This window comes from Schistocerca nitens, chromosome 7 (assembly GCF_023898315.1).
Source record: "Schistocerca nitens isolate TAMUIC-IGC-003100 chromosome 7, iqSchNite1.1, whole genome shotgun sequence".
NCBI classification, from domain to species: Eukaryota; Metazoa; Arthropoda; class Insecta; order Orthoptera; family Acrididae; genus Schistocerca; species Schistocerca nitens.
This window is the reverse complement of record NC_064620.1, coordinates 44,398,483-44,425,894: the sequence shown is the minus strand read 5'-3', so window position 1 is coordinate 44,425,894 and position 27,412 is coordinate 44,398,483.

The window sequence follows — 27,412 nt, the reverse complement described above, 5'->3', positions numbered from 1 at the left end:
GAAAAATCACTTAATATAGTAAATTCAGTACCACCACACAGAATTTGCATACCCACTACACAATCTTAGAAAGGAAAGGGTCTCACTTTCCACAGTGACAGATTGTGAACAGGTGTTCCATACCCTCAAACAGGCCTTACTCTCCACAACACACCTCTCCACTTTTCAACAGGGGAAGTTGCTGGTGATGGTGACTCATGCATCTGAATAGGGATTGGGTGCTGTATTAGAGCACTGAAATGCCAGTGGCTCTGAAGAGCAGTTTGTTTACACTTCAAGAATGCTTATAACAGGCCAGAAGTAGTATTGGCAAACTGAAAAGGAAGCACTCATGATCATTTTTGCACCAAAAACTTTCACATTTTTCTCTATGGAGTCAGTTTCCATTTAATCAATTATCATAAGCCCCTTTGGTCCTGCCACTCACTGGAACAGAGCACTGGCTCCAGTGCTGGGCTCTTCTTCTCAGCAAATAGAAGTGTGAGATACATTTCAGAAACACTACTCAGCATGCCAATGCCAATGACCTGCCACACCTTCCAATGGACCCCAGTCCATCATTCTAACAGGAAAAGCTCCTTTGTTTCCATTTAGAGGATGAGGCCCAGCAAGCCATGTATCACTTTCCCATTACCAGACCCTGTATGACAGGCACTGTGTGCACAAACACAACATTAAAGCAAGAGCGTCAATACATCCTGCAGGGATGGCTTAAATGAGCTCCCCAGCCAGAAATCCTGCCCACAACAGCACTATTTTTACCTCCATCACAGACTCACTCTAGTGGACCCCATAATTTTGTTATCAAGACCAAAACTCTCCATGAGTGGTCCTTCTAGAATGCTTTCAGCAGATATCTCGCACCCCCTGCACCATGAACATTGGGGTGCACCTCATACAGAACTGTCATAACTGTGCAACACGGCAAGCAGCAGCTTACCAGCCAATCTTTCCCTCACCGGTGTCCTCGCATCCCTGGGACAGAATCTGTATTGATTTCACTTGCCTATTTTTGGACACAGTCTGGCTGATAGTCGTAGATGCTTACTGTAGGTAACCACCGTACCATTAGCATGGAAGCCACTGTTAAAGAACTTATCAAAATTTTCATCACGGAGGGTCTTCCCCTCACCAATGTGTCAGAGAATGTGTCACAACTCTATGTTTACCTTTTGTACACTTTCTGGAAAGAGACTGGCATTCAACACAGTGTCACCACCTTGCCACTACCAATCCAAAGGGGATGCTGCAAGACTTGTCTGAATCTTCAAAACACAGGTGAAAAATTTGTCGGCAAATCACCTACAGGCAGTGCTTTAACACTTTTTCTGAATTCATACAGGGCTACAACTACTGGGGAAAAGGTGCTGATGAAGCTGTTCCACGGCCACCAGCCACCAAGCCAGGCACCCAATGTGGACACCAGGACAAGTGACCAGGCATCAAAACAAGTCTGCCTGTGGATGGGTGACCATCCACCACAGTTCCAGATCACCCTCCCGGAAACTCCTCACAGGTTCACCATACAAGATTCTTCTAACCCCTGCCTCAACGTTTTTGCACTCCAGCTACGGAGCCCTTCTTTCCTCCTTCCCTGCAACTCTGCATGCCGCCTCCTGCTATGTGTTCATCACTCTCATTTTCTAGGCCACCCACAGATGACCAGCCACCAGTGGTGCCACAGCAGGGAGCTCTGCTGGACCTATCTGAGCAGCACCTCCAGTCAGGGCTCCCACACCCATCCAAGCCAGATGTGGACTTGGAATGCCCTCTGGCACCTCTGGTGCCCTCCCACACAATGTTGCAGCCCAGGAGCCACCACCACAAGGGCTCCTTATAGCTGTACACCTCCTTGTGGGCCAACCAGTTGCTGGTTTAGTCTGCATGTCATTCCAGCAATTCCGTGGATGTTGCTTTTTCCTAACATACCTCTCAGTGTCCTGCCAGGTGCAGGGCCACACCAACCAGAGCTGCTCATCACCCACAGAAGGGGGAAGCACTGCAGTATCCCACGGGGGTACCATAACTTAAGCAAAACTGTCAGTGGTACCACCTCCTTTGCCAGTCACAGTTTCAACTAGTCTGCCCTCCACCCCCGCAACATTTGGGTGCCATGCAGCATGCCTCTGTGGCAGCAGCCTAGGGTCTCAACTAGGTACACCACAAAGATTCACCAATCCATCCAGAATGCTGGGGCTCAGCTATCTGAGAACTGCACTGTTGCACCCAGCTCAAATCTACTGTGCATGATGATCATGCTGGTGCCCCCTAGCGCCACTGCCATCAGGCCAAACTATGACTGTCTTATTTATACTGATGTCATGAGCTGACCAACGACTTCTCCATTTGCAGTGTACCATCTACCTACTATCTCTGCACACAAAGCTGAATGATGTTATTCTGAATTACTCTTTCAGTTTTGCTCTTTGGAACTGTTTGTTATGCCAATGAAAGTTTGTGTCATACTTGTGCTGTGAAATATACTTGATTGTTGACCATACTTTTATCTATGTTGTTTGTCACAAAGGAAATGAAAAACTAAATTAAAAAAGGGAAATGGCATGGAACTTGCAAAAGCAGTTGAATGGAATACAATATTGTAGTGCCTGTGTTATTCCGAATTACGATGCTATGTTCCTTCACACATGCATGCATTGCATCGTAATTCAGAATAACACAGGCGCTGCAATACCATATTTATCTGCTGATATTTGGCAGTGCCTCCCCTGTGTGGGAATATACATGATGGATGCAATAGTACAGGATGTAGACACGGGGTTGACCACATAAGGAAGTTTTGGTCAGGGTATGAAACATGCTTGGATGGTCAAATGGTGAGGTGGTCACTTGCGATAAGTGGAAAATTCAGGTTTGAATCCTAGTCCAGCACAAATTTTCATTGTCATGATTCTGTTATGCAGCTGACGGTTATCTATATTTTCATCTGTGAATAAATTTAATGTATTTAGTATTCAATGGAATGGTTAGCTCTTAAAAAGAGGTTGTTGGATAAATATCAACAAAAGTAAAAAAAAAAAAAAATGTGTAATAGAATGTGGTCAAATTAAATCAAATGATGCTGAGGAAATGATATTAGGAAATAACTTTTGATGGGAAGAGAAGTGAAGATCTAAAATCCAGCCTGGCAGCAGAAACAAAATCACTTCTGAAAAACAGAAGTATTGTAATGTATAGTATAAATTTATGTGTTATGAAGTATTTGTCTGGCATGTAGACCTTACATGGAAGTGAAATACGTATGATAAGCAGTACATACAAGAGAGAATAAAAGCTTCTGAATTGTGATGCTACAGAAAAATGCTTAAGATCAAGTAACTAATGAAGAAGCATTGCATTAAAATTGGAAAAATGTTATTTATGGCACAATGTGACTAAAAGAAGGTATCCGTTGATGTAACATATCATGAGAAAGCTACAACTATTCTATTTGAAGATGGAATAAAGTGTGGTGGGTAAAAATCATAGAGAGAGACCAATGTTTTACTACAGTACACAGGTTCAAGTGAATGAAGCTGTATCAGTTATGCCAAGAGAGGAAATTTGCACAGGATAGACTAATGTTGAGAGCTACATCAAACCAATCTTTGGGGTGGAACAACGACAATAACATTCAACAGCTAATACAATTTTGGCTTTTTGGTGCCAAGACCAGATGGGTATGACCTTAGTGAAGACTCAATCATGACACAAAAAAGAAAACAGGGTTATTGATGACCTATCAAAACAGATGTTAGATAATGTGACTGGTTGGAGATGTGTTCTGGTCTCCAAAATGTGATAGTATTGCGCAAGGTTTAGAAATTTCTTTTATAACAGGAAATTGAATGTGTATCATTTTAAAGCAAGTGTTTCAAAAGTTAATATAAGATACTTTGCTATGTGCCATGAGGAATTGTGTTCATCATAATGCATGTGTTTCCAAAGGTAATATGCTGTAACTGGGTAGATGAAATATATACTCACCAAGCAGTGGCAGGAGAGCACACACATTAAGAAGATTATGCTTATACAAGTTTTTGGAGCCAGTGACTCCTTCTTCTGGCAGAAGGGTTGAAGGGAAAGGAAGAGGGGTGAAGGAAAAGGACTGGGAAAGTTTAGGAAAAGGGGTAGATTTTGGAAAAGTCACCCAGAACTGCGGGTCAGGAGAGATTTACCAGACAGGGTGAGAAGGAAAGACTGATTGCTGGGGACTGCACTGTACAAGATTTGAAAACCTGAGAGCTTAAAGGTGGAAGACAGGGTAATATGCAAGACAGAGATTACTGCTAGAAAATCATGCATGAGTTAATAAGAGTGAAAAGCTAAGTGCATTGTATGTAACTGAAGTGGGAGTGAGGTGGTGAAAAACATACAGGTCGGGAAATGAAGGGTGTAGAAAACTAAAATGGACTGAAGAAAGGAGTAGTTACTGTAAAGAAATGCTGAGACAGAAGAAATTAACGTAAATTAAAGCCAGGTGGGTGACAAGAACCAAGCACACATTGTAGTGCTAGTTCCCACCTCAGGAATTCTGAAAAACTAATGTCTAGGGCAAGAAACAGGCTCTGAGATCACAACTGTCATGTTGTAGAGCATTCTCTGCCATAGGATATTGTGTATTGCTGGTATACACTCTCTTCCTATGCTCATTCACCCTAACTGATAACTTGGTGGTAGTCATGCCAATGTAAAAGGCTGAACAGTGTTTGCAAAACATGTGGTATATGACGTATCATTTCACAGGTGGCTCTTCCTTTCATGGTATATGTTTCACCAGTAACAGGGCTGGTGTAGGTGCTGGTTGGAGATCTCTGTAGATTAGTTCAGACGTTCTTTGCAAAACAGTTTTTAGCATGGATAGGGACTGCAACTGCTGTGTTCGGATGCAGGCTGAGTTGGCATCCCTTCGCTCCCAGCTTCAGGCAGTGTTGGCTTCAGTCACACAGCTTGAGGCTGTTGCCAATGGGCATCACTGTGGGGGTCCGGATGGGGGTTTGTCGGGGACGGCCAGCTCGTCCCACGCATCCCCCGATCGGACTAAGACTGTGGTTGCCCGGGATACTGCCCGCATTGAGGCTGATCCCTCACATGTGGTAGAGTGGGAGGTAGTCTCAAGGTGTGGCAGGGGGCGAAAGACATTCTGGAGGGCTGAACGGAAGGCCTCTCCAGTTTGTCTGACGAACCGGTTTCAGGTTCTGTCTCAGGCTGATACTGATCTTCGGCCTGACATGGCTGCTTGTCCTGTTCCAGAGGTTGCCCCTCAGTCTGCAAGATCCGGGCGGTCGCAGAGGGTGGGCTTACTGGTAGTTGGGAGCTCCAACGTCAGGCGCGTAATGGGGCCCCTTAGAGAAATGGCAGCAAGAGAGGGGAAGAAAACCAATGTGCACTCCGTGTGCATACCGGGCGGAGTCATTCCAGATGTGGAAAGGGTCCTTCCGGATGCCATGAAGGGTACAGGGTGCACCCATCTGCAGGTGGTCGCTCATGTCGGCACCAATGATGTGTGTCGCTATGGATCGGAGGAAATCCTCTCTGGCTTCCGACGGCTATCTGATTTGGTGAAGACTGCCAGTCTCGCTAGCGGAATGAAAGCAGAGCTCACCATCTGCAGCATCGTCGACAGGACTGACTGCGGACCTTTGGTACAGAGCCGAGTGGAGGGTCTGAATCAGAGGCTGAGACGGTTCTGCAACAGTGTGGGCTGCAGATTCCTCGACTTGCGCCATAGGGTGGTGGGGTTTCGGGTTCCGCTGGATAGGTCAGGAGTCCACTACACGCAGCAAGCGGCTACACGGGTAGCAGGGGTTGTGTGGCGTGGACTGGGCGGTTTTTTAGGTTAGATGGCCTCGGGCAAGTACAGAAAGGGCAACAGCCTCAAAGGGTGCGGAGCAAAGTCAGGACATGCGGGGACCAAGCAGCAATCGGTATTGTAATTGTAAACTGTCGAAGCTGCGTTGGTAAAGTACCGGAACTTCAAGCGCTGATAGAAAGCACCGAAGCTGAAATCGTTATAGGTACAGAGAGCTGGCTTAAGCCAGAGATAAATTCTGCCGAAATTTTTACAGAGGTACAGACGGTGTTTAGGAAGGATAGATTGCATGCAACCGGTGGTGGAGTGTTTGTCGCTGTTAGTAGTAGTTTATCCTGTAGTGAAGTAGAAGTGGATAGTTCCTGTGAATTATTATGGGTGGAGGTTACACTCAACAACCGAGCTGGGTTAATAATTGGCTCCTTTTACCGACCTCCCGACTCAGCAGCGATAGTGGCAGAACAACTGAGAGAAAATTTGGAATACATTTCGCATAAATTTCCTCAGCATGTTATAGTCTTAGGTGGAGATTTCAATTTACCAGATATAGACTGGGACACTCAGATGTTTAGGACGGGTGGTAGGGACAGAGCATCGAGTGACATTATACTGAGTGCACTATCCGAAAATTACCTCGAGCAATTAAACAGAGAACCGACTCGTGGAGATAACATCTTGGACCTACTGATAACAAACAGACCCGAACTTCTCGACTCTGTAAGTGCAGAACAGGGAATCAGTGATCATAAGGCCGTTGTAGCATCCCTGAATATGGAAGTTAATAGGAATATAAAAAAAGGGAGGAAGGTTTATCTGTTTAGCAAGAGTAATAGAAGGCAGATTTCAGACCACCTAACAGATCAAAACGAAAATTTCTGTTCCGACACTGATAATGTTGAGTGTTTATGGAAAAAGTTCAAGGCAATCGTAAAATGCGTTTTAGACAGGTACGTGCCGAGTAAAACTGTGAGGGACGGGAAAAACCCACCGTGGTACAACAACAAAGTTAGGAAACTACTGCGAAAGCAAAGAGAGCTTCACTCCAAGTTTAAACGCAGCCAAAACCTCTCAGACAAACAGAAGCTAAGCGATGTCAAAGTTAGCGTAAGGAGGGCTATGCGAGAAGCGTTCAGTGAATTCGAAAGTAAAATTCTATGTACAGACTTGACAGAAAATCCTAGGAAGTTCTGGTCTTACGTTAAATCAGTAAGTGGCTCGAAACAGCATATCCAGACACTCCGGGATGATGATGGCATTGAAACAGAGGATGACACGCGTAAAGCTGAAATACTAAACACCTTTTTCCAAAGCTGTTTCACAGAGGAAGACCGCACTGCAGTTCCTTCTCTAAATCCTCGCACAAACGAAAAAATGGCTGACATCGAAATAAGTGTCCAAGGAATAGAAAAGCAACTGGAATCACTCAACAGAGGAAAGTCCACTGGACCTGACGGGATACCAATTCGATTCTACACAGAGTACGCGAAAGAACTTGCCCACCTTCTAACAGCCGTGTACCGCAAGTCTCTAGAGGAACGGAGGGTTCCAAATGATTGGAAAAGAGCACAGGTAGTCCCAGTCTTCAAGAAGGGTCGTCGAGCAGATGCGCGAAACTATAGACCTATATCTCTGACGTCGATCTGTTGTAGAATTTTAGAACATGTTTTTTGCTCGAGTATCATGTCGTGTTTGGAAACCCAGAATCTACTATGTAGGAATCAACATGGATTCCGGAAACAGCGATCGTGTGAGACCCAACTCGCGTTATTTGTTCATGAGACCCAGAAAATATTAGATACAGGCTCCCAGGTAGATGCTATTTCTCTTGACTTCCGGAAGGCGTTCGATACAGTTCCGCACTGTCGCCTGATAAACAAAGTAAGAGCCTACGGAATATCAGACCAGCTGTGTGGCTGGATTGAAGATTTTTTAGCAAACAGAACACAGCATGTTGTTATCAATGGAGAGACGTCTACAGACGTTAAGGTAACCTCTGGCGTGCCACAGGGAAGTGTTATGGGACCATTGCTTTTCACAATATATATAAATGACCTAGTAGATAGTGTCGGAAGTTCCATGCGGCTTTTCGCGGTTGATGCTGTAGTATACAGAGAAGTTGCAGCATTAGAAAATTGTAGCGAAATGCAGGAAGATCTGCAGCGGATAGGCACTTGGTGCAGGGAGTGGCAACTGTCCCTTAACATAGACAAATGTAATGTATTGCGAATTCATAGAAAGAAGGATCCTTTATTGTATGATTATATGATAGCGGAACAAACACTGGTAGCAGTTACTTCTGTAAAATATCTGGGAGTATGCGTGCGGAACGATTTGAAGTGGAATGATCATATAAAATTAATTGTTGGTAAGGCGGGTACCAGGTTGAGATTCATTGGGAGAGTGCTTAGAAAATGTAGTCCATCAACAAAGGAGGTGGCTTACAAAACACTCGTTCGACCTATACTTGAGTATTGCTCATCAGTGTGGGATCCGTACCAGATCGGGTTGACGGAGGAGATAGAGAAGATCCAAAGAAGAGCGGCGCGTTTCGTCACAGGGTTATTTGGTAACCGTGATAGCGTTACGGAGATGTTTAATAAACTCAAGTGGCAGACTCTGCAAGAGAGGCGCTCTGCATCGCGGTGTAGCTTGCTCGCCAGGTTTCGAGAGGGTGCGTTTCTGGATGAGGTATCGAGTATATTGCTTCCCCCTACTTATACCTCCCGAGGAGATCACGAATGTAAAATTAGAGAGATTAGAGCACGCACGGAGGCTTTCCGACAGTCGTTCTTCCCGCGAACCATACGCGACTGGAACAGGAAAGGGAGGTAATGACAGTGGCACGTAAAGTGCCCTCCGCCACACACCGTTGGGTGGCTTGCGGAGTATGAATGTAGATGTAGATGTAGATGTAGAAGTCTTGCAGTGGGGATGGCTACAGGGGTTGGGGCCATAGGGTAGGGAGATGGGTGCAGAAGGAGCATAAGGTCTGACAAGGATGTTGCAGAGACTGGGAGGTATTGCATAATAATTAATTAATTGATTGGTTATTATTGAATTCTTCATACAATGATAACTGTGCCATTATTCTTATTGTATGAAACGGTTTTGAAAAACAGAAATAATAAATCTTTTCTCTTTTATGTTTGTTAAAAGCCATGGCTGTTTTTTCTCAGGGCACTATCACCAACAACAGCATACATATCCCAACATGAAGACATCAGCCCTACTCATGGTGGATTAAAATCCTTTTTTAACATTAAGTGATAATACATTTAAACAACTTTTAATTAATTTTTCTGTGGGGCTTAATGCTCCAGGATAGCTACATATGTGAAATGAGAGCGTAACATTCATTGATATTGTTAGTAAAAAAACTGTACCTCTGGCCTAATATGAATTAAAAAATATTGCAGGACACAGTTTTCAAATTATTAAAATACTTTTAGCATTTAATTACTGTTGGACGAACTTATATAATTTTTGTCATTAATGGCATCACTACAATAATGAGTCTACACAGAAATGGCCAGGGCAACATTTAATTATTACGTACTGAATCATATACAGGATTGGTACTCGTTACTCACCAAAACATGCAGTACAATTATTGATCTCATATATACATATATTCAACACAATTATATTTCTATTACAAATAATTGTATCAGTTACAGACCATGAACAATTAATGTCCATCAGTGAGAACAGCAGAATTGATAAGACAATGAAACAAAAACCACTCATTCTTCCCCTACAAAAGAACACAGATAATAATGTCTGTAATTTTGATATCACAGATAACGATTCTCTATTGTTATGTCTTTGCAATGTATTCCTCCTATTTTTTATCGGAGGCAATGCTATAGAGGGCAACAAAAAGCTGTTCTAGTTGTGGTGTTTAATATCTCAGACTGAGTGGATCTCATTTCACGGCATGATTTTAGGAAGTTGTGGCCTTGTCGAAGTAGTGATGATAATACTGAGTAACAAGTGGTGTACTTCAAAGTTATTTTTTGGAGGGATCAACAGTACCAGGATTGGATGTGATGGCCCAGGAAATCTAGTAGGCTGGTCATGTAATTACATCCTGTGCAGGCTGAGGTGTGAATGGTGGTGTAGTGTTGTAAAGAGTCTGCATCTGAACAAATGTATTTGCCTCAAATGCCAAGGCTGTATGGGAGGGAACATTTGACATGTAAAGAATGGAGCTCTCAAAATGTAAGTACTGTTGTTTGTTAGTAGGTTTAATGTGGACAGAAGTGCTTAGTTGGCCTTCAGTGAAGACGAGATCAACATCAAAGAAAGTGGCATGGGATTCGGAATAGAACCTTCTGAAACTGAAATGGGAGAAGATATTTAGAGATTTTAAAAAGTCAGCCTCACCATGAGTCCATATGGCAAAGATGTGTACTACCTGTCAAGAGGCACTGTGTGGCAGACCTGGAAATCATGGAGCCAGTGCTAAAGTGAGTTTTAGCAATATACCTAAAAGTGAAAGGATAATTCTTCAGAGGCAGCTATGTGTCTCAAAACATAATTAAAGGAATGGAATGAAACAAATAAATTCTATCATGTTGTGGGAAAGATGAGAAAACATTTTCAACCCAGACAAAATGCATGAAAAAACAGAAACGGTGAGATAATAAGAGATGAACAAGAAATATTGCAGAGGTGGGCAGAATACTTTGAAGGTTTGCTCAATAAAAATGCAGATCAGGCCCCAAGAGGTACACACAAACAGGAAGAGAGCACAGAGGCAAGAGAAATTGAAAGGGATGAGGCACAAAACCCAACAATGCTGGAAGTGGAAATAGTAATAAATAAACTGCAAAATAACCCTGCACCTGGTGAAGATGGGATCATGTCAGAACTAATGAAATCGGGGCAACCTATAAGATGAGAAATATTTAAACTAATAAAGAACATATTGGTAAATGAAAGCACTCCGCAGGAGTGGAATAGGGGAACAATATGCACAATATATAAGAAAGGAGAAAAGCTCAATTGTGAGAACTATAGAGGCATAACCCTACTGAATACGGAAGATAAGATTTTCTCTGGAGTGCTAAATGAAAGAATAAAGGAGTGTGCCGAGAAGAGACTTGGAGAATACCAATGTGGATTCTGACCAAAGAGAGGTACATCTGACCAGTTGTTTGTTGTTAGACAAATAAAGGAAAAATTTTATGAATACGATCTAGATTTCCACTTCCTGTTTGTTGAATTTAAACAAGCTTTCGATAGTATTAATAGACCAGAATTGTATAAAGGGCTGAAAGAACTGGGCATCTGTGATAAACTGAGAAGGTTAATCGAGCTAACAATGAAGGATACAAAAGCAAAAATAAAAGTGAATAACAGGATGACCAGGCAGTTTGACTTTGAGGATGGAGTGAAACAAGCTGTTGGCCTCTCTGCAGTCCTGTTTAACTTAGCACTGCATAGTATCATACAAAAAGTAGATAAAAGAGGAACAATAATGTTGAAGTCCAGCCAGATATGTGCATATGCAGATGATATTGCCATTGTGGCAAGGGATGTAACATCACTTAAAGAAATATATGGGCAAATGGAAGCAGAAGGAACAAGAATTGGACTTACTGTAAATGAAAGCAAAGACAAAATATATAGCTAAGTCCAATTCTGAAGCTAGAAGAACACCACTGGACCTGAAGATCTCTGATAAATCCTTCAAAGCTGTTAGATGCTTCCGTTATTTAGGTGTCCTCCTAACCAATGATAATAGTATGAGAAAATGTGTTAAAGAAAGGATACAAGCTGGAAACAAAGACTATTATGCAAACCTAAAGATACTCAAGAACTCTCTAATTACAAGAACAACTTAATTGAGAGTATACTATTCCCTTGTGCAACCTGTTGTCACGTATGGACCAGAAACATGGACAGTGACAGAAGCAGACAGTAACAGCCCAGCAACAGCCTAAGGGCATTTGAAAGGAAAATCTTACAAAAAAATCTATGGGCCTGTGGAGAGTGAGATACAACCATGAAATACAGGACCTTATACAAGGGAAAGATATAGTGAAATTTAACAAATCTCAAAGAATACATTGGTTAGGACATGTGGAGAGGATGACAGAAGACAGGATGCCCAAACGAACAGTCAATGCCAGACTGCATTCCACCAGAAGGAAGGGCAGACCAAGAGCTAGATGGATGGATAATGTGCTGGCTGACCTTACCAAGATGGGGATCCATGGATGGAAGAAAAAAGCTGAGAACAGAGAGATGTGGAGGAATATTGTTGTGGAGGCCAAGGCCCACCAATGGCTGTTGTGCTGAAGCAGAAGAAGAAGAAGAAGGAGGAGGAGAAGAGAAGGCTGAGGTGTGAATGGTGGTGTATTGTTGTAAAGAGTCTGCATCTGAACAAATGTATTTGCGTCAAATTCCAAGGCTGTATGGGAGGGAACATTTGACATATAAAGGATGGCAGCTGTCAAAATGTAAGTACTGTTGTTTGTTAGTAGGTTTAATGTGGACAGTAGTGCGTAGCTGGGCTTCAGTGAAGATGAGATCAACATCAAAGAAAGTGGCATGGGATTCAGAATAGAACCTTGTGAAATTGAAATGGGAGAAGATATTTAGAGATTTTAAAAAGTCAGCCTAACCATGAGTCCATATGGCAAAGATGTGGACTATCTGTCAAGAAGCACTGTGTGTCAGACCTGGAAATTATGGTGCCACTGCTAAAGTGAGTTTTAGCAATATACCTTCTTCAGAAAGGCATCTATGTGTCTCAAAACATAAATACTCTATTTTCAAATGTTTTTGGTTGCGTTTTTCACAAAAACAACATAAGGGAAATTATATTGAAGATTTCCATACTGGGCCATTTTGGTCCCATAATGCTTTCAAGAGATTGATAGTCATACATAAAGAAGTCATGTCTTCAGAAGTATGGTCTTCAGTGTCTTTAAAAACAAATCATCTTTCTTGCAACAGAAGATTGCAGTATCAAGTAATTTAAATGGGTCTTCAATTTCAACTACGGCTCAAAGAAAACATTTGAATTCAGTCAAGTGGCATACTGAAATGCCATGATGGTTTCTAATCCAAGTTGAGATAGATATCTCCTGCTCATCTAGAATTCTACAAAGCGGTTTCGAAATACGAGGTGTGGCTAGAAAAAAACCAGACTAGTACTGGTGAAACAATAAAACGAATGCAATAAGGCTGAAAGTCGCGTGGCCTGTCACGTGACTCTCGCTCCGCCTACTGCTCGAGTTTCATCTGCCTCCTGCACTCAGTCTGCCCGTGGCGTCTGTTTTAAGTAGTTGACGTTTTGTCTGTGCGTCGGAAAATGTTGAGTGTACAGAAAGAACAGCGTGTTAACATCAAATTTTGTTTCAAACTAGGAAAATCTGCAAGTGAAACGTTTGTAATGTTACAACAAGTGTACGGCGATGATTGTTTATCGCGAACACAAGTGTTTGAGTGGTTTAAACGATTTAAAGATGGCCGCGAAGACACCAGTGATGACACTCGCACTGGCAGACCATTGTCAGCAAAAACTGATGCAAACATTGAAAAAATCGGTAAACTTGTTCGACAAGATCGCCGTTTAGCAATCAGAGCAGTGTCTGAGTTAACAGGAGTTGACAAGGAAAGTGTTAGGCAGATTCTTCATGAAAGTTTCAACATGAACAAAGTGTGTTCAAAAATGGTTCCAAAGTGTCTCACAATTGAACAGAAGGAACGCCGAAGAATGATTTGTTCTGACATCCTGGAAAACATTGAAAGTGATCCCACCTTCTTACAAAATGTTATTACTTGCGATGAATCGTGGTTTTTTACTTACGATCCCGAAACTAAACGCCAATCGATGCATTGGAAAACTCCTGGTTCTCCACGACAAAAAAAAGCACGAATGTCAAAATCGAAATTCAAGGCAATGATGATTGTTTTTTTTGACATCAAAGGGATTGTGCACATTGATTGGGTACCAGAGGGACAAACAGTGAATGAGCATTACTACATTAGCGTCCTGGCTACCCTACGTGAGCGAGTACGGAGAAAACGGAACGATTTGTGGAGAAAAAAGTCATGGATCCTTCACCAAGACAATGCCCCAGCTCACAGTGCGTTGTCAGTGAAGACGTTTTTGGCAAAACACAACATTCCCATCTTAGATCATCCACCCTACTCACCTGATTTGGCCCCCTGTGACTTTTTTCTTTTCCCTAAAGTCAAGTCAGCTTTGAAAGAAACTAGATTTGAGACTGTTGAAGCAGTAAAAGAAAAAGCGACGGAAGTAATGTATGGACTTACCGAAAATGATCTACAGCATTGCTATGAACAGTGGAAAATTCGTATGGAACGGTGTAGAGACTGAGGAGGAGAGTACATTGAAAGAGATAACATGAAATTGTAAATAAATGTTTTTTCCAGCATCAGTCCGGTTTTTTCCTAGCCGCACCTCGTAAAGTATTTTCTGGTTTTCTCTCATTATCTCCAGAACCAAAATGTTCTATCTGTGTGTAAGTTATGTAAAGAACATTAAAAACAACTCAGCAAACAGAGACAATAGTGGCCATGAGAGAGTGAATTGTTCATGTATGAATGTGTGCATGTTTTTCTACGTACGAGGAAGTACTGTATTCAACAGCTTAGTCTACTTTTAACTTGTTGACCGCCAAGTGGGCAGTGTTGGCCACAACAGAACTGCACACCTGACAACAATTCAGCCATTGGTTGTCACAGGCAGAGCCTCCCACCATGTACCTGGTCTGGCATGATGGTGAAACATCTGTCACTAAGCATGCAGCAGTCAATGTGTTAAACACACTTTCAAATGTGTCTGTCGGATGCTCATTGTTTCCTCTATGTGGTGAATATCACTCTATTTATGTTACTTCTTCACAGATTTTGCACTGTTTGATTTGTTCATGTTTTCTCTTGCATACATGGCTCTTGAACAGTTTATAACATTTAATTAGACAAACTACTGTGCAGTAACATTTAAAGTCTTCACTAGATTCACATGGATTTTTTATGGCAACAGTTTTGAGTATTTTAAACTTAGTTGGCAACTTCTCTTCCAACATTAGTCTAGAATTTAATAACCCAGTCCCAATCAGGGTTTCACAGGTGTCTTAAGAATTATGGAAACAAGCAATCCAGTTCAACTTTCATTCTCATTTTCAATGAATTCAAAGCTTATTTATTTTTTGTTTAGTAAATGGTCTGGAGAAAATAGTTTTCAGTAAGTGTGCCTTTTGTTCTCTGTGTATTTCTTAATCAGTTCTGCCATTTAGAAGGGGAATTATGTAAATAATTTAGAAGTAAAGAAGATCACTTACCAAACAACAGAAGCATTGAGTTGTCAACAGACACACCAAAATGAGAATAAAGACTTTGCTGGCCAGCACAATGCAGGTGTTCATGCACATGTGTGTGTGTGTGTGTGTGTGTGTCTTGTTATACTACCTCCCTCCTTTCAGTGTTGGTTCTTGAAATTTAACTAAGAAGGTAAAAATGTTTAGAAAGGATTGCCATCAAAGTAGAGGGAGAAAACATTTAATTAAAAATAGAAAAAAGCTTTTTCTCTCTCTTCTTCTTACATAGAGCATTTTGCAAAATACTCATGGTGACTAAAGCAGTTGCGCGGCTGGCAGCTGTGATCAGCTGATGGAAGGCTAGTGTCAACGAAGTTCGCGTGCTGGCTGCAAGGAGTGCTGACATGCACTTACTCCTTGGCATGGCACATGAGTGTTCCATGACTTTTAAACAATGTGCTACATTATAATTGTTCCGTTGTTGATTTCACAGAATGTTTCTGAGGAGTTCTACCCAAGCTTTCTGTAACGTTCCATTGGTTATTATTGTGTAATCACTGCCTATATTATCTGTTCTTTCCTGAGTGATCTTCAATAAAAACATGATAAACATAGAAGATGTACTTCTTCCACAATAAGTACGTGATAGTTAGTCACGAGCCTAACGCACAGTGGGAATGCGACATCTGGTGACCCCAACGTAATTGTGGCTAAGAAGACAATTAACCAGGACCAAGAAAGTGACATTCGTTAGCCAAAACATGACTGATACACTAGAAACTCCTGCAATTTCAAGACTCTCAGTACGACTACCACCATTCTGGCCTCACAACCCCATGTTATGGTTCACACAAGTCGAGGTGAGTTTTCTTTGTGCAGGTGTTACATCAGATTCAACCAAGTTGGCATTGGTAGTGAGCCAGTTTGACCATCGATATGCTGCCAAAGTACAGGGTATTATAACTTCACCGCCCAACATAGAGGCCTACACGAAACTCAAGACCGAGTTAATTTGACGAGTATCTGCCTCACATGAGGAGAGGGTACAGCAGGTTCTAATACAGGAGGACATTGGAGACAAAAAACCATCCCAATACCTCCGTCGATGCAGGCACGGTCTCGGATACACTCCTTCATTCATTATGGAGCATTAAATTGCCGGCTCAAGTGAAAGTTATTGTTGTATCATAAATCGATATGCCACTTGATGCTGCAGCTGACCTCGCCAACCGTATTCAAGATGCAATTGTGCCTGCTTCCTATTCTGATCTGTTGACAGCATGTTCCAGTGCTTTGATGGGAACTAAGCCTGACTACAATAGTCTCATGAATAAAGTGGAAACACTCAACAAACAGCTGAATGAGAACTTATTAAGCAAGGTCAACACCCTCAGTAGAAAAAATAATGAATTGCTTGCTGGCCAGAACGTTAAAGGACAGTTCCAACAGAGATCCTGAAGCCGCTCTTCATCGCACACACACACCTCTGATGATGCGTTGCCTACTAACATTATGTTGGTATCACCAGTGATTTGGAGAACAGGCACACAAATGTAATCTAACTTGTGCATATAACAGCAACAAACATCACACGGAAGTAAATGCACTGGGCGGATCTTCTGTATGCCTATTCGTAATGACCTGCAAGACAGGCCGAAAGTTTTTGATTGACACCGGATCTGACCTCAGCATTCTACCATGCAATAAGCTACATAAATAGTGTCTGGCTACTGCATTTCAACTGTTGGCCACTAATAATTTTGCAATCACAGCGTATGGAGTACAGCATTTGGAACTAGATCTTGGACTGAGACTTTCTTTGGTGTGGAACTTCATAGTCACAGACATGATGGAGCCTATCATTGGCACATACCTCTTGGCGCATTACCACCTAATGCCTGATGTTGCCAACGCTCGGCTGCTGGATGCAGTCACAGAGCTGTCCACTGCTGGATTCTGGCATGCTGCAACTTACGATGCCAAGGCGATCCAGGCTGCAGATGACAGGTACTCTAAGCTGCTAGCGTGGTTCCCTGCTCTCACGAGGCCTCCAGGGGCCCCACAAAAAGTACGTCATGACACAGTACACTACATTAATATGTAGGCCGGCCCCCCGATTTCATGCAGACCCAGACGATTAACTCCCAACCAGTATGTGATCACTAAGGCAGAGTTTGATGTTATGCTGGCCGAGGGCATTATCTGCCCATCTGGTGGGGTGTGGTCATCACCCTTGCATTTGGTGCCTAAAAAGAACGGCATGTGTCGCCCATGCGGCGTCTCCCGAACCTTAAATGCAAGATCAATTCGAGACCGCTATCCAGTGCCTCTCCTAAAAAGACTACAATCATGCATTGTGTGGCAAACAGGTGTTCAGTGTGTTGAATTGTGCCAAAGCATACACACAAATTCCGGTTGCTGAGAAAGATATTCTGAAGACAGCCATTACAATGCCTTTTGGCTTGTTTGAAAGCTTATTTATGACGTTTGGCCTGAGAAACGCTGCACAAACACGGCAACGATTCATTGATTCTGTATTACGAGGGTTACCATGTTGTTTTGCCTACCTAGATGACATACTTGTCTTCTCAGCGACGCCAGAGGAACCCATGTTGTTTTGCCTACCTAGACGACATACTCGTCTTCCCAGTGACGCCAGAGGAACATGAACAGCATCACATTGAAGTTTTTGAGCGCCTTGACAAGTACGGCATTGTTTTGAATGTCACTAAGTGTGTGTTCAGACAACCGGAGATAACATTTTTGGGTCTCCTACGGGATCACGCCCTTTGCAAGAGAATGTTAAAGCCATTTTGAATATTCCTCACCCAGAGACAGCCAAAGAATTACATAGATTCCTTGGAATCCTCAATTTCTATCACTGTCATCTACCACATGCGGCAGAACTTCAAGAACCACTTACAGCAGTGCTGGCCGATCCGAAAACAAAAGGCAAAGTGCTTGTGCAGTGGTCACAGACAATGATAGATGCTTTCAAAACCGCCAAGAAAAGCATAGATGAGGCAACGCTTCTTGCTCACTCTGCTTTAGATGCACCTCTTGCACTCGTGGTCGATGCTAGCCAGGTAGCCATTGGCGCAGCATTGCAGCAATATGTGGGCGAAGCCTGGCAGCCCCTCGCTTTTTCCTCTTGGAAATTATCGCCCGCTCAGCAACAATGGAGTGCTTATGACCGGGAATTGTTGGCCATTTACGCTTTCATGAAATATTTCTGAACGCAGCTGGAGGCGAGAGTATTTACAATTTATATGGACCAAAACCTCTGACATTCGCCTTCTGCCAGGATAACAACAAATGCAGTTTAATCAGTTGGAATTTATTTCTCAATTTTCCACCAACATTAAACACATCTCTGGGTTGAACAATGTAGAGGCAGACTGTTTGTCGCGCGTCAATGCAATCGCAGAGACTATCGACTTCGCACAACTGGCCCAAGCACAATAATCACATCAAGAACTTGAAAATTGTCTAAACAATGACACAGCAGGACTGCAGCTCAAGCTCATTGATGTACCAGGATCAAACACTAAGATATATTGCGACACCTCCAATAACAAAGTGGCCCATTCGTCCCGGCAGACCTGCGTAAGCAAATATTTAATAACCTCCAAGATTTATGTCATCCAGGGGTAAAGGTGATGACAAAGCTCATATCTGGTCATTACATGTGGCCTGGGATACAAAAAGATTGCTGTCAGTGGGCTCCCGCGTGCATCAGTTGTCAACGCAGCAAAATTTCACTTCATGTTCCCACGCCAGTAGGCAAATTCCCAGACACGACCGAGAGGTTTGCTCACATCCACTTGGACGTCTTTGGACTTTTACCGCCCTCAGAGGGTCAATGCTAATTGCTAACCATGATTGATAGATTCGCCCGCTGGACAGAAGCTATTCCGATTGACAACATTTCTGCCGAAATGCTGGCTGCCACTTTTATGTCCAACTGGGTCGCTGTCCATTACATATAACAACTGACAGAGGACGCCAGTTTGAGTCTAAATTGTTTACTCAGCTGAGCAAGTTTATTGGCGCATCTCATCACATAACGAGTTATCATCCAGCCAGCAATGGTATTGTTGAACGGTGGCACTGATCCCTCAATGCTGCCCTAATGTGACATGAATCAAAGTGGACCACAGCTCTTCCTTTATTTGCTACTCAGCCTCCGCAGCATCACTAAGCTAGACCGCGATGCATCCCCTAATGAGTTGGTCTCTGGGGAATCCCTGTGGCTACCAGGTGCCTCACCGGGGGACAAAACGATGGACATTATGGTGAATGGAAAAAGGAACAAAGTGTCGGTCGGTCGAGTTAAACCTGCTTTTATCTTGGAGGAATCTTTAGATGCGTACAGTTCCCTCCACTGACTGGCGTTTTTGCCAGCTGATAATCCAGTGCCTCACGCAGCTCCTTTGATGCAGACACAACGTACAACGCGGTCTGGACGTTGTGTGCACTTTGTGGCCAGATTCAAGGACAGTGTCTGAGGCAGTTATCAACAACAATGGCACTCCACTCTCCCGTGGGGGGTGTGTGGCGACTAAGTCGGTCGTGCAGCTAGCAGCCACGATCAGCTGACGGAACACAAGTGTCAATGAGGTTTGCGTGCCGGCCATGAGGAGCACTGACATGTACTTACACCTTGCTGTGGCACGTTCCATGACTTTTAAACTATGTGCTACATTATAAATGTTCCATTGTTGATTTCACAGAACATTTCTGGGGTGTTCTACCCAAGTTTTCTGTAATGTTCCATTGGTTATTATTGTGTATTCGCTGCCTATGTTATGTGTTCTTTCTTAAGTGATCTTCATTAAAAACAAGATAAACACAGAAGACGTACTTCTTCCACACACAGTGGGAACATGACATACTTTTTCTTTTTTCCAACTGACTGATAGCCACAGGCACAGATGTTGACACTGAAAAACAGCGAGCTTGGTGACACACAATGCTGCCATTGTTGGGTTTCAGTGCAAAGAAATGATTTGCATAATAATAATAATAATAATAATAATAATAATAATAATAATAATAATAATAATGACCACACTTTGTCAAGACTATGGATTGCAGGCTCGACTTGCAAGTATTGGAATATGAACATGGAGGTGCGCTTAAGGTGTGTGATAACTGCGTCACCACTTCCAAAGAATTTAAAAGTCTGATAAATATACAGAAGTCTTTCCCACTAGTGGATAACAGGATTAAACACAGCACAACTAATAAACACATAAATAGTTTAAATATAAGTTATTATCTTACAGTATCATTTAGACGACAGAATTTTACAACCTTTAAGTAGCAAGGCACAGGGAAAAAGTAGGAAAAAGACAACTATACTCTTCAAACAAATTTCGGGCTTGCAGCTGGTCATCTTTCAATACTTCGCATGATATTTCAACTGATCACCTGCCAGTCATCTTCAGGTGAGCCATCGCAGACTGGCAAAAACTTCCTCCGTTCCGCAATATATAGCGTACTTTAACTATTCTGTGAATTTGTCAAAAACTTGATAGATGAACCACACTGCCCACTGGCAGTGCCCTCGCTGGTGGAATAGCAGAACTCAGTCGCCCTCTGCGTTGCTGTTTGCCACGGCTGTCGACTCACTCTGTCGTCTTCGATTTGAGCAAATCGTGGAGATGATGGGATTCCATGCACTGTCCAGCTGGTAGCCGCTGTCACGGTTTAATAGATTTTCCGCCAGTCGTATTTCTATGGATTCTTTAATAATGGAGTCCCAGAAGGACTGTGGATAAAATAATTGTTTTCTCATACTCCATTGAATGTCCAGTAGAAATACAATGTTCAGCAATAGCGGACTTTCTTGGCTGCAAAAGGCGGGTGTAATGTTGCTGTTCAGTGCAGCGTTCTTTCACGGTGCATGTGGTTTGACCTATGTAAGCCATACCACATTGGCATGGTATCTTGTAAATTTCTGCCTAAGGTAGTAACAGATTGTCCTTAACTGATCCCACAAGGTCCGCAATCTTCGATGGTGGGCGGAAAACCACTTTTACCTGAAATTTTCGGAGGATTCTTGCTATTTTAAATGAAGTGTTGCCAACGAAAGGAAGAAAAGCTAAAGATTGTTCCGGCATGTTCTCCTCTTTGTTCACTTTCTTTGCTGTGAAAACGAGACAGTGGGAAACATCCACAAGAGGTTGAAAAAGGTGTATGGAGATGCTGCTGTCAATCGCAGTACAGTTAGTCGGTGGGCAAGCAGGTTACGTGATGAAAGCGGGCACGGCAATATTGGGGATTGTCCTCGCAGTGGCAGGCCTCGTACTGCACACACTCCAGACAATGTGCACAGAGTTAACGAATTGGTGACTGCTGTCAGACGCATCACAGTGAATGAATTGTCATGCTACGTTGGGATAGGGGAAGGAAGTGTTTGCAGAATACTGAAAGTGTTGGTGTTAAAAAAGGTTTGTGCCAGGTGGGTTCCCAGGATGTTGACAATGGCTCACAAAGAAACAAGGAAAACAGTATGCAGCGAACTTTTGGAACAGTACAAGAATGGTGGAGATGAATTTCTTGGAAGAATTGTGACAGGTGATGAAACATGGCTCCATCATTTTTCACCAGAGACAAAGAGGCAATCAATGGAATGGCATCATGCAAATTCACCCAAGAAAAAAAAATTCAAAACCACACCTTCTGCTGGAAAAGTTATGGCTACGGTGTTTTTCGATTCCGAAATCATGCCAAGTGGAACCGATGCATATGTGACGACACTGAAGAAACTTCAAGCTCGACTGAGACGTGTTCGACCACATCGGCAAAAGCAGGATGTTTTGCTGTTGCACGACAATGCATGGCCACGTCAGTCAAAAAACCATGGAAGCGATCACAAAACTCGTATGGACAACACTGAAACACCCGCCTTACAGTTCTGACCTGGCTCCATGAGACTATCATCTTTCTGGGAAACTGAAAGACTCTCTTCATGGAACAAGGTTTGAAGATGATAACTCCCTTGCGCATGCTGCCAAACAGTGGCTCCAACAGGCTGATCCAGAATTTTACCGTTCGGGTATACAGGCGCTGGTTCCAAGATGGCATAAGGCAGTTGAGAGGGATGGAAATTATGTGGAGAAATGAAAATATTGTTCCTAAAGGATGTATCTACACACTGTAAAACTTTCAAACATGTGGAATAAAAGATGGACTGAAAAAAATATATATTGTGCATTTCTTTTGGAGTGACCCTTGTATTTTCCTCTTCTCAAGATCCATGTGGGGATTAAGCTCATTGAGGTGACTCTTGAAGGGGTTTGCAGTTGTCCATGCCTTCTTGTTTGACTCACACTCAGTGGAAAACAACTTTATGCCCCTGAAACATCGAAGTTTCGCTGATTTCCAATCACTAGTGGGTGAAGTATATCAGAGCCATCTCAAAAAGCAGGGCTCATCCTTAAAAGTCATTGTTTTGTCTAGCAAAAAGTTAAAAAAATCCTGTTTTGTTGCTGTTGTAAATATCTTTCAGACTGTATTTTGCAATTATATTTGGGAGATAACACTCTTTCCAACATTCTGTGGTGACATTATCCAAACTCTGGGGCCAGTAATGCCACATCTTACTTTGAAGCAGTGTAACCAACCAGAAGAAGCACGGAAGTTTTCAACATTTAAATTTTTTGCAAGTTCTGAAGCCTTTTCTTTCAGTACTGCTGCTGAAATAGGTACATTAGCTGCACACTGTTGCTGAAACCAAGTCTGTAGGCATTTTTCCATGTCTGCAAATCCCCACCCTGGATATGCATGCCTTTGTCACCACTTGGCCCAGCTTTTGAAGTGCTACATCTTATCTGTGTTTCATTGGCCAGTATGGTAGTTAAGATTGAATATGGGATTTTGAGATGCTCACTTTATGTTCACTAGTACTTGTTTGCACTTCTCCTGCATAGAAAGACATCTATTTTGTGACTAACTAATCACTTTTGCATGCATGAAAATTGGAAACCTACCTAAAAAAAAAAAAAAAAAACAATCCTAGTTTCATTCAGTGTGCTCTCCACCTGCTTACATTACCGTCAAGTGCCACTGGTATGTATTGTTTGATTGCTGTACTGCGGACCACATCCCTCTCCTTAGGGCCTCATTACACATCGCCATCAATAAACATTACTCTGCAGTGCTCACGAATTCACAAGGCATGGCACGTCATGCAGCCACTGAAAACAGGTGTGACTGTTGCTGCCACTGCTGCTGCTGTTTTCACTGGTGTCTCATCCCAACTGTTCATAAGCGACTACCTGCTGCTTGGTCAGTGAGCAGCACTCCCGAATGGCATCCTGTGATGGTCGCTATTGGGAGGAATGTTCTGCCAATTTATATGATCTGAATTTGACTGCCACAAGGTCAACAACAGTGTCCCCATGTGTACTGTAGCTAAGGTCCGGAATAATAACTGCATCTTTGCATGCAGACAGCAAACCAACACTCACTGGTTACACCATGTACAAAATGTTTCGAGATGATTGCTTGATCTTTATAATGCATAAGAGTGACAAAAATGACAGTAGAAGAGTAAAAATAATAGTGTAAAAGTGCAAAAACGTATATATGAAAAATGCGAAAGTGGGGTAATTTGGCATGCAAAATTGGAAAGTACATAGTATACGGCATAGAAGAGTGAAAAATTTAGAGCTGAGAAACATATGAAAGCGGTTCCACTGTATTATGGAAAGGATAGTTGCTACTCACCAAATAGTGGAGATGCTGAGTCATAGATAGGCACAAGAAAAAGTGTGTCAAAGCTTTTGGCCAAACAGGCCTTCATCAGACATAGACAACATACACACACACACACACACACACACACACACACACACACACACATTCACAAGCAAACACAACTCACACACACACATGACCACAGTCGCTGATTGCCTAGCTATGTTTGACAGTCTTTTTGTAGTGCCTATCTGTGACTCAGCATTTCCACTATGTGGTGAGTAGCAACTATCCTTATAATAGTTTGGCCTCACAGGTGGCATGGTATGGATACAATAAAAATGATTTCGGTTCATGCTTGTAACAGTGGCTGTCAGAAGATAGGAGATGCTGAAATGTGGTGATGGCTCGATGGTTAAACTACCAATGACAGGGTAAGATGGAACCAGGGACAGGACACTGGCAATGGTTGTTGGCTGTATAAGGATCCGGATGCACAAAGGAATCATTCTATGTAATGCACAACTTATATAAGTTGTCCTGAACTTTGTTAACACATGAACAATTTTTCATATAAGTAAAACTGATAAAGAATAACTCAAATGCATGAAATGGACCTGTGTTTACTTTCAGAGGACCTTTTGTACTTCATTTCTATATCACTGCGCAGTGTCCAGCACACTGCAGTTTAAACCATCAATTTTCATTTTGAATTAGCAAATAACATCAATAGCAGTCTTTTAGTTAATGACCACAACATGCACTGAGCTATTTTTTTAGTTACGTTTGATGTACAGTTAAGTCAGTAATAATAGTACGCAGAATGTTTCATGTCAACAACCAATGCTTGCTCGAGGCAGACAGGGTTGTTGGCCTTGCCATGCTAGAACCCGATGGTTAGTGAATGCAAGTGCATATAAACCTATCTTATCTCACTTTAAGGAAACTTTAACCAATGGTACAGCACCACAAGATGATAGGAGCCCAATTATATCAACTCAAGTAAGTGCTAATACTTAAATGAACTTCCGATGCTGTACTAGTTTTTGTTGTCCATTTCAATCCACACTACCATAACACTAGTTTATCAGCATCCTTCAACATGAAAACATTTTCAAAACTACGTCCACTAGATCGTAGTCTCTCTCTACTCATTGCTTCCAAACAACACATTTACAGGATAAATAAAAACATATTTCATTGGCAATCAAACCCATAATTCATAACAGAAAACAGATTCCATACCATGGCATAGGTTTTTACGTCTCTGGCCTGAGAATAGTGCAATCTCAAAATTCTTTGATGTTTCATCATTTATGTAGACCAGGATATCATCTATTCACTCATTCCACAAAGTTAGTCTCTCCATATTTGCGTTAAATATAAAAGTCAAAACACAACAGGCGAGGGAAAAAAAGCAACTTCAATATCAGAGCGGAATATTTATTGAGAACTTGCGAAGTGCCTAATCAAACGTAATCATTCAAAGCCTGGTAATTTATCATTCATGTGGCTTGGAATTCTGTTTATAATTCATTTTTACATTATAACAAGAAGTTTTATTACATGTTTATAAATAACCAGTAATGAACACATTTATTTCATATGCCAGTCTCTTTTCATTTGGTGAGGCGGTGCTAGGAAAAACAGATACTTTATTTCTTACAACTAAATATATACACTCCTGGAAATTGAAATAAGAACACCGTGAATTCATTGTCCCAGGAAGGGGAAACTTTATTGACACATTCCTGGGGTCAGATACATCACATGATCACACTGACAGAACCACAGGCACATAGACACAGGCAACAGAGCATGCACAATGTCGGCACTAGTATAGTGTATATCCACCTTTCGCAGCAATGCAGGCTGCTATTCTCCCATGGAGACAATCGTAGAGATGCTGGATGTAGTCCTGTGGAACGGCTTGCCATGCCATTTCCACCTGGCGCCTCAGTTGGACCAGCGTTCGTGCTGGACGTGCAGACCGCGTGAGACGACGCTTCATCCAGTCCCAAACATGCTCAATGGGGGACAGATCCGGAGATCTTGCTGGCCAGGGTAGTTGACTTACACCTTCTAGAGCACGTTGGGTGGCACGGGATACATGCAGACGTGCATTGTCCTGTTGGAACAGCAAGTTCCCTTGCCGGTCTAGGAATGGTAGAACGATGGGTTCGATGACGGTTTGGATGTACCGTGCACTATTCAGTGTCCCCTCGACGATCACCAGTGGTGTACGGCCAGTGTAGGAGATCGCTCCCCACACCATGATGCCGGGTGTTGGCCCTGTGTGCCTCGGTCGTATGCAGTCCTGATTGTGGTGCTCACCTGCACGGCGCCAAACACGCATACGACCATCATTGGCACCAAGGCAGAAGCGACTCTCATCGCTGAAGACGACACATCTCCATTCGTCCCTCCATTCACGCCTGTCGCGACACCACTGGAGGCGGGCTGCACGATGTTGGGGCGTGAGCGGAAGACGGCCTAACGGTGTGCGGGACCGTAGCCCAGCTTCATGGAGACGGTTGCGAATGGTCCTCGCCGATACCCCAGGAGCAACAGTGTCCCTAATTTGCTGGGAAGTGGCGGTGCGGTCCCCTACGGCACTGCGTAGGATCCTACGGTCTTGGCGTGCATCCGTGCGTCGCTGCGGTCCGGTCCCAGGTCGACGGGCACGTGCACCTTCCGCCGACCACTGGCGACAACATCGATGTACTGTGGAGACCTCACGCCCCACGTGTTGAGCAATTCGGCGGTACGTCCACCCGGCCTCCCGCATGCCCACTATACGCCCTCGCTCAAAGTCCGTCAACTGCACATACGGTTCACGTCCACGCTGTCGCGGCATGCTACCAGTGTTAAAGACTGCGATGGAGCTCCGTATGCCACGGCAAACTGGCTGACACTGACGGCGGCGGTGCACAAATGCTGCGCAGCTAGCGCCATTCGACGGCCAACAACGCGGTTCCTGGTGTGTCCGCTGTGCCGTGCGTGTGATCATTGCTTGTACAGCCCTCTCGCAGTGTCCGGAGCAAGTATGGTGGGTCTGACACACCGGTGTCAATGTGTTCTTTTTTCCATTTCCAGGAGTGTAGATTCTTTAGATATTGAATGGTCTTGCTTTATGTACCCAAGTGTCTCTTCTTCTTTACAGAATACATCACATTATTTCTTCCAAAGTATCAGATGTAATGGTATTTTTGCTCAGTTAATGATTCTGTGCATATACCTTATTGAGTACCGCAAAGTGTAGATTATCATAGCTGACAGTCTACACAGGATACATGTTGTCGTTGTGGTCTTCAGAAACTGGTTTGATGCAGCTCTCCATGCTACTCTATCCTGTGCAAGCTTCTTCATCTCACAGTACCTACTGCAACCCACATCCTTCTGAATCTGCTTAGTGTATTCATCTCTTTGTCTCCCTCTATGATTTTTACCCTCCACGCTGCCCTCCAATACTAAATTGGTGATCCCTTGATGCCTCAGAATATGTCCTACCAACCAGTCCCTTCTTCTAGTCAAGTTGTGCCACAAATTTCTCCTCAGTTCTGTTCAATACCTCCTCATACTTACACTAAAATATCTC